Raw genomic sequence first — 10468 nt, forward strand, 5'->3', positions numbered from 1 at the left:
AATCCTTCTGTGTTTTTCCAGGGTGATCCTAAGAACAACATTGAACAGGTATAATGTGAGTTGCTGCACTTCAGCCAACCAAACCTCCCTCTCCCCCGAAATTTGCTAAGGGTTGGATGCTTCCCATCAGAAATCTATTCTCTGTGAGGCCTCTCCCTAACCACTCCTCACCTCCACCTCCCAAGGGTGACCGTTATGTCTTTCTTAGACACTTTGGCTGAATGTATTTGTTTGCGTGCATTTCCTTTGGAATTCATAGGAAAGGACACAGTCATGAAGATGTAGGATATCTGAAGGGAGAGAAAGGAGATCAGAAATAGAGGAGTTCAGAAATAGAGCACTGACTTTCTTCAGCTTTTTTTTTTTTTCTTAGCCTGGACCTCTTTTGTAGAAGGCAGCAAGACCTTTAAGGGTATAAAAAGTGGATGAGAGAGACCAAGAGGGAGGTATGGAAAACAAGGGTGATAGGAGATCTCCAGGACAAACTACCTCATTGTTTTGCCTGACTCTGGCTCCATAAATGAAAGGTCCCTCTTCCCCTCCGGGCAAAAGAGAGAATCAGCATAATTAAATGTTCAAGGTTTGTTAGATGTTAGGTGCCTGCATTTCAGCTGAGGAAGGAGCTGTTCCATAAAGTGGAGATTTCTCTGTTTAGAACTGCCCTGCAGAAATCAAGCTGGCATCAAAGCCTGGTCTTTTTAATTCTGTTTCTTTCTGAGTTTTGCTGCAGCTCATAAGTTATAATCAGAGGAAGGAAACGCCTGAGAGATCTGAAGGTTTTAATTGTTGTTGAGTGCAGATGGTTTGGATTACCGCACAGGAATGGAGCTCAAGGTCAGTGTCTGTAATCAGCTGCCTGAATGTATGATTTTAGTTGGACGGCACCATTTCTGGGTAAGAGCTGTGCAGCTACATTTAAGCAGCATTAGTGCCTGGAACACTGGCTGACAGATTAAAATGTACGTTTATCAGAAATTGATAGCACAGATAAACCGAACATATTTGTCACGTAAAATAAGATCTTGTCAGTGAGCTTTAAAAGAAAACAGGAAGTGGACGTGATTGGAGGACAAGAAGTCAAGCAAATTCCACCACCAAGATCCTTGGTTTCTTTCAGTTGAATACAGTAAGGATTGTTAGGGTGGAGGAGTTGGATGGAAACCGAGGCAGAGAGGTTGCAATGTGTGCCTGGTGCCAGCAAAAATCATGTGGATGACTGAAACGCTGGTGTTTTGTTTTGTTTTGTTTTTGAGACGGAGTCTCACTCTGTCATCCAGGCTGGAGTGCAATGGCGCAATCTTGGCTCACTATAACCTCTGCCTCCCGGGTTCAAGCAATTCTCCTGCCTTAGCCTCCCAAGTAGCTGGAACTACAGGCGCACGCTACCATGCCTGGCTAATTTTTGTATTTTTAGTAGAGATGGAATTTTACCATGTTGGCCAGGCTGGTCTCCAACTCCTGATTTCAGGTGATCCACCCCCATTGGCCTCCCAAAGTGCTGGGATTACAGGCGTGAGCCACTGACTTTGTTTTTGTATGAAACACAAATCTGATTTCCCCTGTGTGACATGGAACACTTGAGCTTTTCACCCCATTAACAGTGAGTAAAATGGGAGATTCTTTTTAATTTCAGAAAGAGCCTAAACAAAGCAGCTGCATTAACTGCCTCAGAGGGTAGAGATCATTTTGTTCCTATTCTGGAACACAGACTCAGTACTTTGTGTCATGTGAAGGGTCCTCAGGTACCTCCCATTGCCTTGAGTAGAAAGTGGGGCGGAGGTGGGGTAGAGGAGATCTCTCCGGGGGAGAGAACTGCTTGTCTTGCAAGAGAACAAAAGGTACAAGGCTCTCTTTGAAATATGCACTGCCAGGTCCAGGGTTTATGCTGCTATGCACAAAGATTGATCAAGCACTTCAAAATGAGTAAGTAGTGTCTCGAAGATCTTTCTACACTTCCAGCCTGCTCATGTGAGAAATGAGAAAATAAATGGACATACACGTTGGCCAAAAGTGTGGGAAAATCAATAGTAGTGCCAAATCAGAAGGCTGGCTCAACCTTCAGTGTCTTTCTTGAAGTAGAAAGCCCCAAACAGCTAGAAGCTATGAAAGACTCCAGGTCTGATTCTTCCCTCTAAGAAGCACACCGCAGGGTACTTGTTCCTAAGCCAGCTCGAGGGTGGGTGTTGAGAGGGAGATGGCTTCAGAATGAATCTTTTTCTAACTCCACAACTTCTTTCCTTCATTCTGAGGTGCACTCCTCACCTACCCCTCAAAGTCCCATATCCAGGAATCTCTGTGCCAAAATGGATTGTAACTGACGAGACTTTGTTTCCAATCTGAATGTCTTGAAGACAGAAAAAGATTCAGTTACCTAAAGCGTCCTTCAGGTTCTAAATTATCGTCTATGAAGAAAATAGTAAAGCTTTTCAAAGTAAAATAGGCACAATGATTTATGAAATTACCTAAAGAAAAATGAGTGTAGTTAATCTTTTTGGCAGGAGGCATTTTCACTAGCTGAGCAGGCTGGTGCTGTCAGCAAAGTTTCTGAGTAGACAAGGAAAACTTGGCACATTTCAGAGAGCTGGGCAGGGTGGTGGCAACGTGCTGAAAGATCTACAAGGGAAAGCGTTCATGATTTTACAATAGACCCTAATCTTTTGGTTAGGGGATCTTTGACCTAGTTCATTTTTCTGTCTCCTACAATAAAAAATGTCATGGTCAGCTGGACACAGTGGCTCTCTCCTGTAATCCCAGCACTTTGGGAGGCCGAGGCGAGAGGGTCACTTGTGCCCAGGAATTTGAGACCCCCGCCTGGGCAACCGCATCTCTATAAAAAATACAAAAATTGGCCGAGTGTGGTGGGGCATGCCTGTAGTCCCAGCTACTCGGGAGACTGAGGTGGAAGGATTTGTTTGAGCCTGGAAGGTCAAGGCTGAAGGGAGCCAAGATCGTGCCACTGCACTCCAGCCTGAACACCAGAGTGAGACCTTGTCTCAAAAAACAAAAAGAAAAACAAAAAAAAAAGGTCAATCTCTTTTGAAAGGTTCTCAGATTTAAAAAGAAGAAACATCCTTCTTTGGGCTTTGGCAATGAGGTCTTCATTATATGTAACCCCTCAAATTTGCCTATAACTTTAAAAACATTCTAATTTTCATCACTACTTTTTCCCCAGGCTCAAGCAATCCTCCCACCTCATCCTCCCTAGTAGCTGGAACCACAGGCATACACCACCATACCTGGCTAATTTTTATTTATTTTTATTTTTTTTGTAGAGACGGGGTTTCACCATGTTGCCCAATCTGGTCTCAAACTCCTGGCTCAAGTGAGCTGCCTGCCTTGGCCTCCCAAAGGGCTGGGCTTACAGGCTTGAAAAGCATGACTACTTTCAAGTTGTATTATATTTTGTTTCAAAAGAGCACTTTACCTGTAACCACTGCTGCTAAAAACTAACCTGATGTTTTAAGTTGCTCAGCTAGGTCCCTTATAAGCTACGTGTAGAGTTCTAATAAATTCTTCTCTGGTAGCCCTGCCAACAGTCAGAATTGTCCAAACCCTGGGGAATCTACAGAGATAGTCACCTGTCAGTGGGCTCAGTGTACGCAGAACTACTATCGTCAAGTTATTACCAAAAGAAATGAAGAACTGGATGAGTGCTTAGCTTAAATCAGTGTTTATAAGCTCTCTCTCTCTTTTTTTCACCACAGTAATATTAAACACATTTTTGCATTGTGATTCAATACATAGGTTTTACATATATATGTAAATATATATGATGTATAAATGTGTAAGTAGATACATGTAAATATATATATATGTTACAGGTTGAATGAGTTGAATCCCTACCCCCAAAAGATATGAAGTCTTAACCCCTGGTACGTGTGGTTGTGACTTATTTGGAAATAGGATCTTTGCAGATATAAACAAGTTAAGATGAGGTCAGTAGGATGGACTCTAATCTAGTACAATTGATATCCTTATAGGAAGAGGGAAGTTTGGACACAGACACACACAGACAAGAGAATACCATGTGACAAAGGCAGAGATTGGAATGATACAGCTGCAAGCCAGGGATGCCAAGGATTGCAGGTGAAGAGTCAAGGAAGGATTCTACCCAGAGTTGCACGGCCTTATTGACACCTTGATTTGGGCTTCTAGACTCCAGAATCATGACAGAATAAATTTATCTGTGTGGATGTGTGTGTGTGTGTGTGTGTGTGTGTTTTCCTAAAAAAGAGACAAGGTCTCATTCTATCCCCCAGGATGGAGTGCAGTGTCATGATCATAGCTCACTGCAGCCTCGATCTCCTGGACTCAAAGCATCTTCCCACCCCAGCCTCCCAGGAAGCTGGGACTACAGGTGTGAACCACTGTGCTGGCTCTGTTGATTTAAGCCACCGAGTTTGTGGAACTTTGTTATGGCAGTTCTAGAAAATGAATATAATAATTAAAACGAAAATTTTGCTAACTGCTACCTTTACCTTTACCATGTGCAATTTTATTTTATTCTTTTTTTAAGCTTCTTATAACTCAGTTCACTGGTTTCATAATCTACTAATGGGTTGTAATCCAAAGTGTGAATAATATACCAGAAATACCCTTGAAAGTTCTTTCCAAACTTGAGAGTTTGTGATTCTATGGGACCTAAGTGGGGCACAGATCAGAAGAATCAAAACACAAAAAAGGCTGCGCGCAGTGGCTCATGCCTATAATCCCAGCACTTCAGGAGGCCAAGGTGGGCAGATCACTTGAAGTCAGGAGTTCAAGACCAGCCTGGCCAACATGGTGAAACCCCATCTCTACTGAAAAAACAAAAATTAGCCAGGCATGGTGGCGCATGCCTGTAATCCCAGCTACTAGGGAGGCTGAGGCAGGAGAATCTCTTGAACCCAGAAGGCAGAGGTTGCAGTGAGCCAAGACTGTGCCACTGCATTCCACTCCAGCCTGGGCGACAGAGCGATACTCTGTCTTAAAAAAAAAACAAAAAACAAAAAACAAAAAAACACCTAGTTTTGTACCCTACTCAGCATAGTCAATCTTCACCCTATAATCTCTTATAGTTTCTGGAAAAAGACAGAAATATTTTAATATTAGACAACACAAAGCAATAGCATTAATAAAAAGTTGTTTATTGAAGAATTTGGCTATTGCTGGCCGGGCGCGGTGGCTCACGCCTGTAATCCCAGCACTTTGGGAGGCCAAGGCAGGCAGATCACAAGGTCAGGAGATTGAGACCATCCTGGCTAATACGGTGAAACCCAGTCTGTACTAAAAATACAAAAAAATAGCCAGGCGTGTTGGCAGGCACCTGTAGCCCCAACTACTGGAGAAGCTGAGGCAGGAGAATTGCTTGAACCAGGAGGCGGAGGTGGCAGTGAGCCGAGATCGCGCCACTGCACTCCAGCCTGGGCGACAGACAGAGAGAGACTCCGTCTCAAAAAAAAAAAAAAAAAAGAACTTGGCTATTGCTAATAATTCCCTTCCCCCAAATAATAGATATTAAAACATTTAATTATAACTTAAATATGATTATTTCCATGCCTTGATTACTTGACAATTCCCACTCTATTAGAAACTCTTTTGAAGCTGAAAAAAGGTGCAGACTTTCCAACACAGTTGTGTCATTAGTAGGTTCAGCTGGTACCCCATCAAAAAGGCATTTTTTTTTTTTTTTGAGACAGAGTTTTGCTCTTGTTGCCCAGGCTGGAGTGCAATGGCTCAATCTCGGCTCACTGCAACCTCTGCCTCCTGGGCCCAGCCAAAAAGGCATGATTTTATAGAGTTTATGAATTGCAAGCTGGCTGACGGAGGCAGTTGCTTCCCAGTGTGGCTGATGCCTGGGCAGCAGTGTAGGCAAGTAGTCAAGAGCATTGGCTTTCCTGCCAGGCAGCCCTTCAGGGTCAGGTGGATTTAGTTTCACGACCTTGGGTATTTATTTAGCCTCTCTTGCCATCAATTTAATTATCTATTGCTCTTTTTTTCTTTTTTTGTAAAGACAGGGATCTCACTATGTTGCCTGGGCTGGTCTCAAACTCTTGGCCTCAAGCAATCCTCCCACCTCAGTGTCCAGAGGAGCAGGGACTCCAGGCTTGCCCTATCATGCCTGACTAAATTAATTTTTTCATTTTTTGTAGAGACAGGGTCTTGCTATATTGCCTAGGCTGGTCTTGAACTCCTGGCCTCAAGCAGTCCTCCCGCCTTGGCCTTCCAAAGCACTAGGATTACAGGCAGGAGCCACCACACCTGGCCTAATTAGCTCTTAAAATGATAACAATAACCTCTGCCTCCCTGGGGGTGTTGTTGGAATTAAATAAATTAACGTACATAAAGCATTTAGCTTAGTTCCTGTCACGTTGTAAACCCTCAGTAAATTTTAGGTTTTTGTTATTTTTTTCTTTGTGACAGAGTCTCACTCTGTTGCCCAGGCTGGAGTGCAGTGGTGTGATCTTGGCTCACTGCAACCTTCGCCTCCCAGGTTCAAGTTATTCTCCTGCCTCAGCCTCCCGAGTAGCTGGGACGGATTACAGGCATCCGTCACCATGCCCAGCTAATTTTTGTATTTTTAGTAGAGATGGGGTTTCACCAAGTTGGCCAGGCTGGTCTCAAACTCCTGACCTCAAGTAATCCACCCACCTCGGCCTCCCAAAGTGCTGGGATTACAGGCATGAGCCATCACACCTGGCAATTTTAGGTATTTTTATCATTACCCCACTGTAAGTTCCTTGAAGGCAGAAACCATGATTGAGACATCTTCGCATATAATCATAACTCTGAACACAGTCTCTTGTCCACAACAGGTGCCCAATAACAAATGTTGGTTGCAGGAATTCAATGTCTGACAACATAACAGCACTCCTACTGTTTTTTTGTTTTTGTTTTTGATTTTGTTTTGAGACAGAGTCTTGCTCTGTTACCCAGGCTGAAGTGCAGTGCCGTGATCTTGGCTCGCTGCCACCCCTGCCTCCTGGGTTCAAGAGATTCTTGTGCCTCAGCCTCCTCAGTAGTTGAGACTACAGGAGCCTGCCACTATGCCCAGCTAATTTTTGTATTTCTAGTAGAGACGGGGATTCCCCCATGTTGGCCAGGCTGGTCTCCAACTCCTGACCCCAGGTGATCCACCTGCCTTGGCCTACCGAAGTGCTGGGATTATAGGCATGAGCCACCAAACCCAACCACTCCTACTGTTTATCTTCTTCACAGACAACACTGATTTCTCAAGGAAAGCCAATCACCTGAACATCCTGGGCTGTAAATGCACCTCATTAATTTTTAAAACATTGTAGCGCTAAATGGCAGCAGCAAGTGGAATTTCTCCCAGCCTCAAAGATGGGAAAAGCTTAAAGGGCATGCATGAGTTTCATCATCAGTCTGTCAACAGGGCTAGAAATAGAAGCCAGAATTCCTGCCATCACAACCCTTATGGGGCAGGCTAATCTTTTAAGAACCTCAGCCGAGTAGCGTTTAACAACCTGTAATACATTTTTGGAAAAAATAGGATTTCTCAAAGAAAAGAAAGTCATTCCCTTCTTTCTTAGTTTATCATTCATAGAAAGACTATGCAACAATTTTGGGAATCATTTTGAGAAAACTTGCTACCCTAGACAACTATTTTTTATTTTTTGCAAAACACCCTTTCGTCCTTGGCCTGATGCACTCATATTTTCCATAGTTGTTATTACAGCATGCATGCCACTGTGCCTCCTGCTTCCTTTACTTTGTATAATATCATACTCTTCCATGTTCCTATACTTCATCATCAAGATTTTTTTTTTTTTTTTTGAGACAGGGTCTCACTCCATTGCCCAGGCTGGAGTGCAGTGGCCCAGTCATGGCTCACTACAGCCTCAACCTCCCAGGCTCAGGCTCCCATCCCACCTCAGCCTCCTGGGTAGCTGGGCCTACAGGCATGTGCCACCATACCCTGATAATTTTTGTATTTTTTGAAGGGTAAGAGTTCTCCACATTGCCCAGGCTGGTCTCAAACTCCTGGGCTCAACTGACCTGCCCTCCTCGGCTGCCCAAAGTGCTGGGATAACAAAAACAGGTGGCCAGATTTGACCTGAGGGCTGTAGTTTGCCAATCCCTGGTCTATGTATCAGTTACTTCCTTTGTAATTAGTGGTTTTTGTGTCCTGTTTAATAAATCTTTTCCTACCCCCAAGATCTTAGAGATATTCTCTTGTGATATCCTCTAGAATCTTTATTGTTTTAGTTTTCACATTTAGATTTACATATAATTCAATTGGAGTTGATTTTTTATGTATACAGTAAGATAAGGGTCAAGATTCTTCCTTCGTTCCATAGATATTCAACCGTTCCAGAAGGATTTATTAAAAAGACCATTCAAGGGCACCACGTTTGTCATAAATTAAGCATCCATAAATGTGTCAGTCTGTTTCTAGGCTCTCAGTTCTGTTCCTTTGGTTTGTTTATTTTTGAGCCAAAATCACAGTCTTAATTATATTGGTTTAATTTTTCTGTGAAAAAAATCCTCCCATTTTTGTCTTCTCCAAGAATGCTTTAACTATTCTTGCTTTAACATGGAGAAACCCTGTCTCTACTAAAAATATAAAATTAGCCGGGCATGGTGGTGCATGACTGTAATCCCAGCTACTCGGGAGGCTGAGGTAGGAGAATTGCTTGAACCTGGGAGGGGGAGGTTGTGGTGAGTCGAGATCGCGCTATTGCACTCTAGCCCGGGCAACAAGAGCAAAACTCCGTCTCAAAAAAAAAAAAAAAAAAAATCTGTCGAGAATTTTCAGAATGTACCAAGGAGATAAATTTGGGGACAACTGACATATTTACAATTCACAATCGAATACTGACATATGGAGTCTTCCAATCATGAATATGATGTAACTCCTGTTTTTTTTTTTCTTTTTCTAAGGCCATCAATCATGAGTGACAGATTATAAATCATCCTTACACTGAAGTGCACCAGAGTCAAATAAGCATCATTTGGCTTTCTCTCCTTTTAAAAAAATCTTTAGTTTTTCATAATAGTCTTCTATATGGAGATGTTGAAAATCTTTCATTTGTTTTATTCCTAGATATTTGATTGAAAAAACAAACAGAGGTGAGGTTGCCCGGGCTGGAGTGCAGTGGCCATCCTCAGGCACGCTTATACTGCATTACAGCCTTGAACTCCTGGCGTTAAGTGATCCTCCTACCTCAGCTTCCCGAGTAGCTGGGACTACAGGTGTCCACCACCACACCTGGCTAATTTTTTGTATTTTTAGTAGAGACGGGGTTTGACTGTGTTAGCCAGGATGGTTTCGATCTCCTGACCTCGTGATCTGCCCGCCTTGGCCTCCCAAAGCGCTGGGATTATAGGCATGAGCCACCACGCCCAGCCAGATGTTATATTTAAACATTTCAGTTTACAATTATTTTTGTTACTGGTATATAGAACATACAATTGGTTTATGTGTGTTGATTTGAATTCAGTGACCTAGATAAAATTCCAAAACTTGATCTGAAGGTTCTTTAGGATTTGCTATGTACATAAATGACAGCTTTCTTTCTTTTTTTATCCTTATTTCTGTTTTTTCTTTTTCTTGCCTTATTGCATTGGCTAAGGTATCCATTCAAGGTCAAATAGAAGTGGTAGCAGGCAAACTTAGCAAGTTTCCAGTTTCAGAGGAAAGCTTTTAGCATTTCATCGTTAAGTTGATACTTGCTGAGGTATTTTTGTAGATAACCTATATCAATTAGCTTTTGTTGGATAACAAAAGAACCACAAAGCCAGTGATATATAACAATAGATAATGTCTTACACATATGTGGCAATCAGGTGATCTGGGCTATGCTTAGCTAGATCACTCTGCTGGTCTTGGCTGAGCTCATGCATGCATCTGCAGCTCAGCTAGGAGCTCTGTTCTCAGCTGGGCTTGACTGAGTACCTTAGCTGGAGAACTCATGTTCTACGCATTTCATATCTTCTTCCTGGAACCAGAAGGAGCAGCTTAAGCAGGTTCTTTTCATGGTAAAGAGTAGAAGAACAAAAGAGCAAACCCCAGTAGGCAAGCTCATTTCAAATTTTTACTTGCATCACATCTGCCAATATCCCATTGGCCAAAGCAAGTCATATGCCTGAGTCCAGAGTCAAGGGTAACTTTGCCCATGATTGAGGGCATTGCAAAATTATATAGCAAAAGGTGTGAAACAGGAGGGATAAAGAAGTGCAATCTACTATATGTTATTTTATATCTTATTTCCAGAATAAGAACAATTGCTCCCATTTCTAGTTTGCTAAGGATTTTTATCATCAGTGGATATTGAATTTTATCATATATTTCTTTTTTTTTTTTTTGAGACAGAGTCTCGCTCTGTCACCCAGGCTGGAGTGCAACAGCATGATCTTGGCTCACTGCAACCTCCGTCTCCCAGGTTCAAGCCATTCTCCTGCCTCAGGCTCCCGAGTAGCTGGGACTACAGGCCCCAGCCATCACACCCAGCTAATTTTTGTATTT

The 10468-nt window shown here is 42.7% G+C and overlaps 1 non-coding gene across 1 annotated transcript; it reads right to left on the bottom strand.

The window, feature by feature from the left end:
• Nucleotides 1-8882: 8882 nt before the first annotated feature.
• On the bottom strand, nt 8883-8959 carry LOC129526077 (small nucleolar RNA SNORD83). Its single transcript, XR_008670686.1, has one exon. It is a non-coding gene; the product is annotated as a small nucleolar RNA SNORD83 (small nucleolar RNA).
• Between the last annotated feature and the right edge of the window lie 1509 nt (nt 8960-10468).

Source organism: Gorilla gorilla, chromosome 10 (genome assembly GCF_029281585.2).
Source record: "Gorilla gorilla gorilla isolate KB3781 chromosome 10, NHGRI_mGorGor1-v2.1_pri, whole genome shotgun sequence".
Lineage (NCBI taxonomy): Eukaryota > Metazoa > Chordata > Mammalia > Primates > Hominidae > Gorilla > Gorilla gorilla.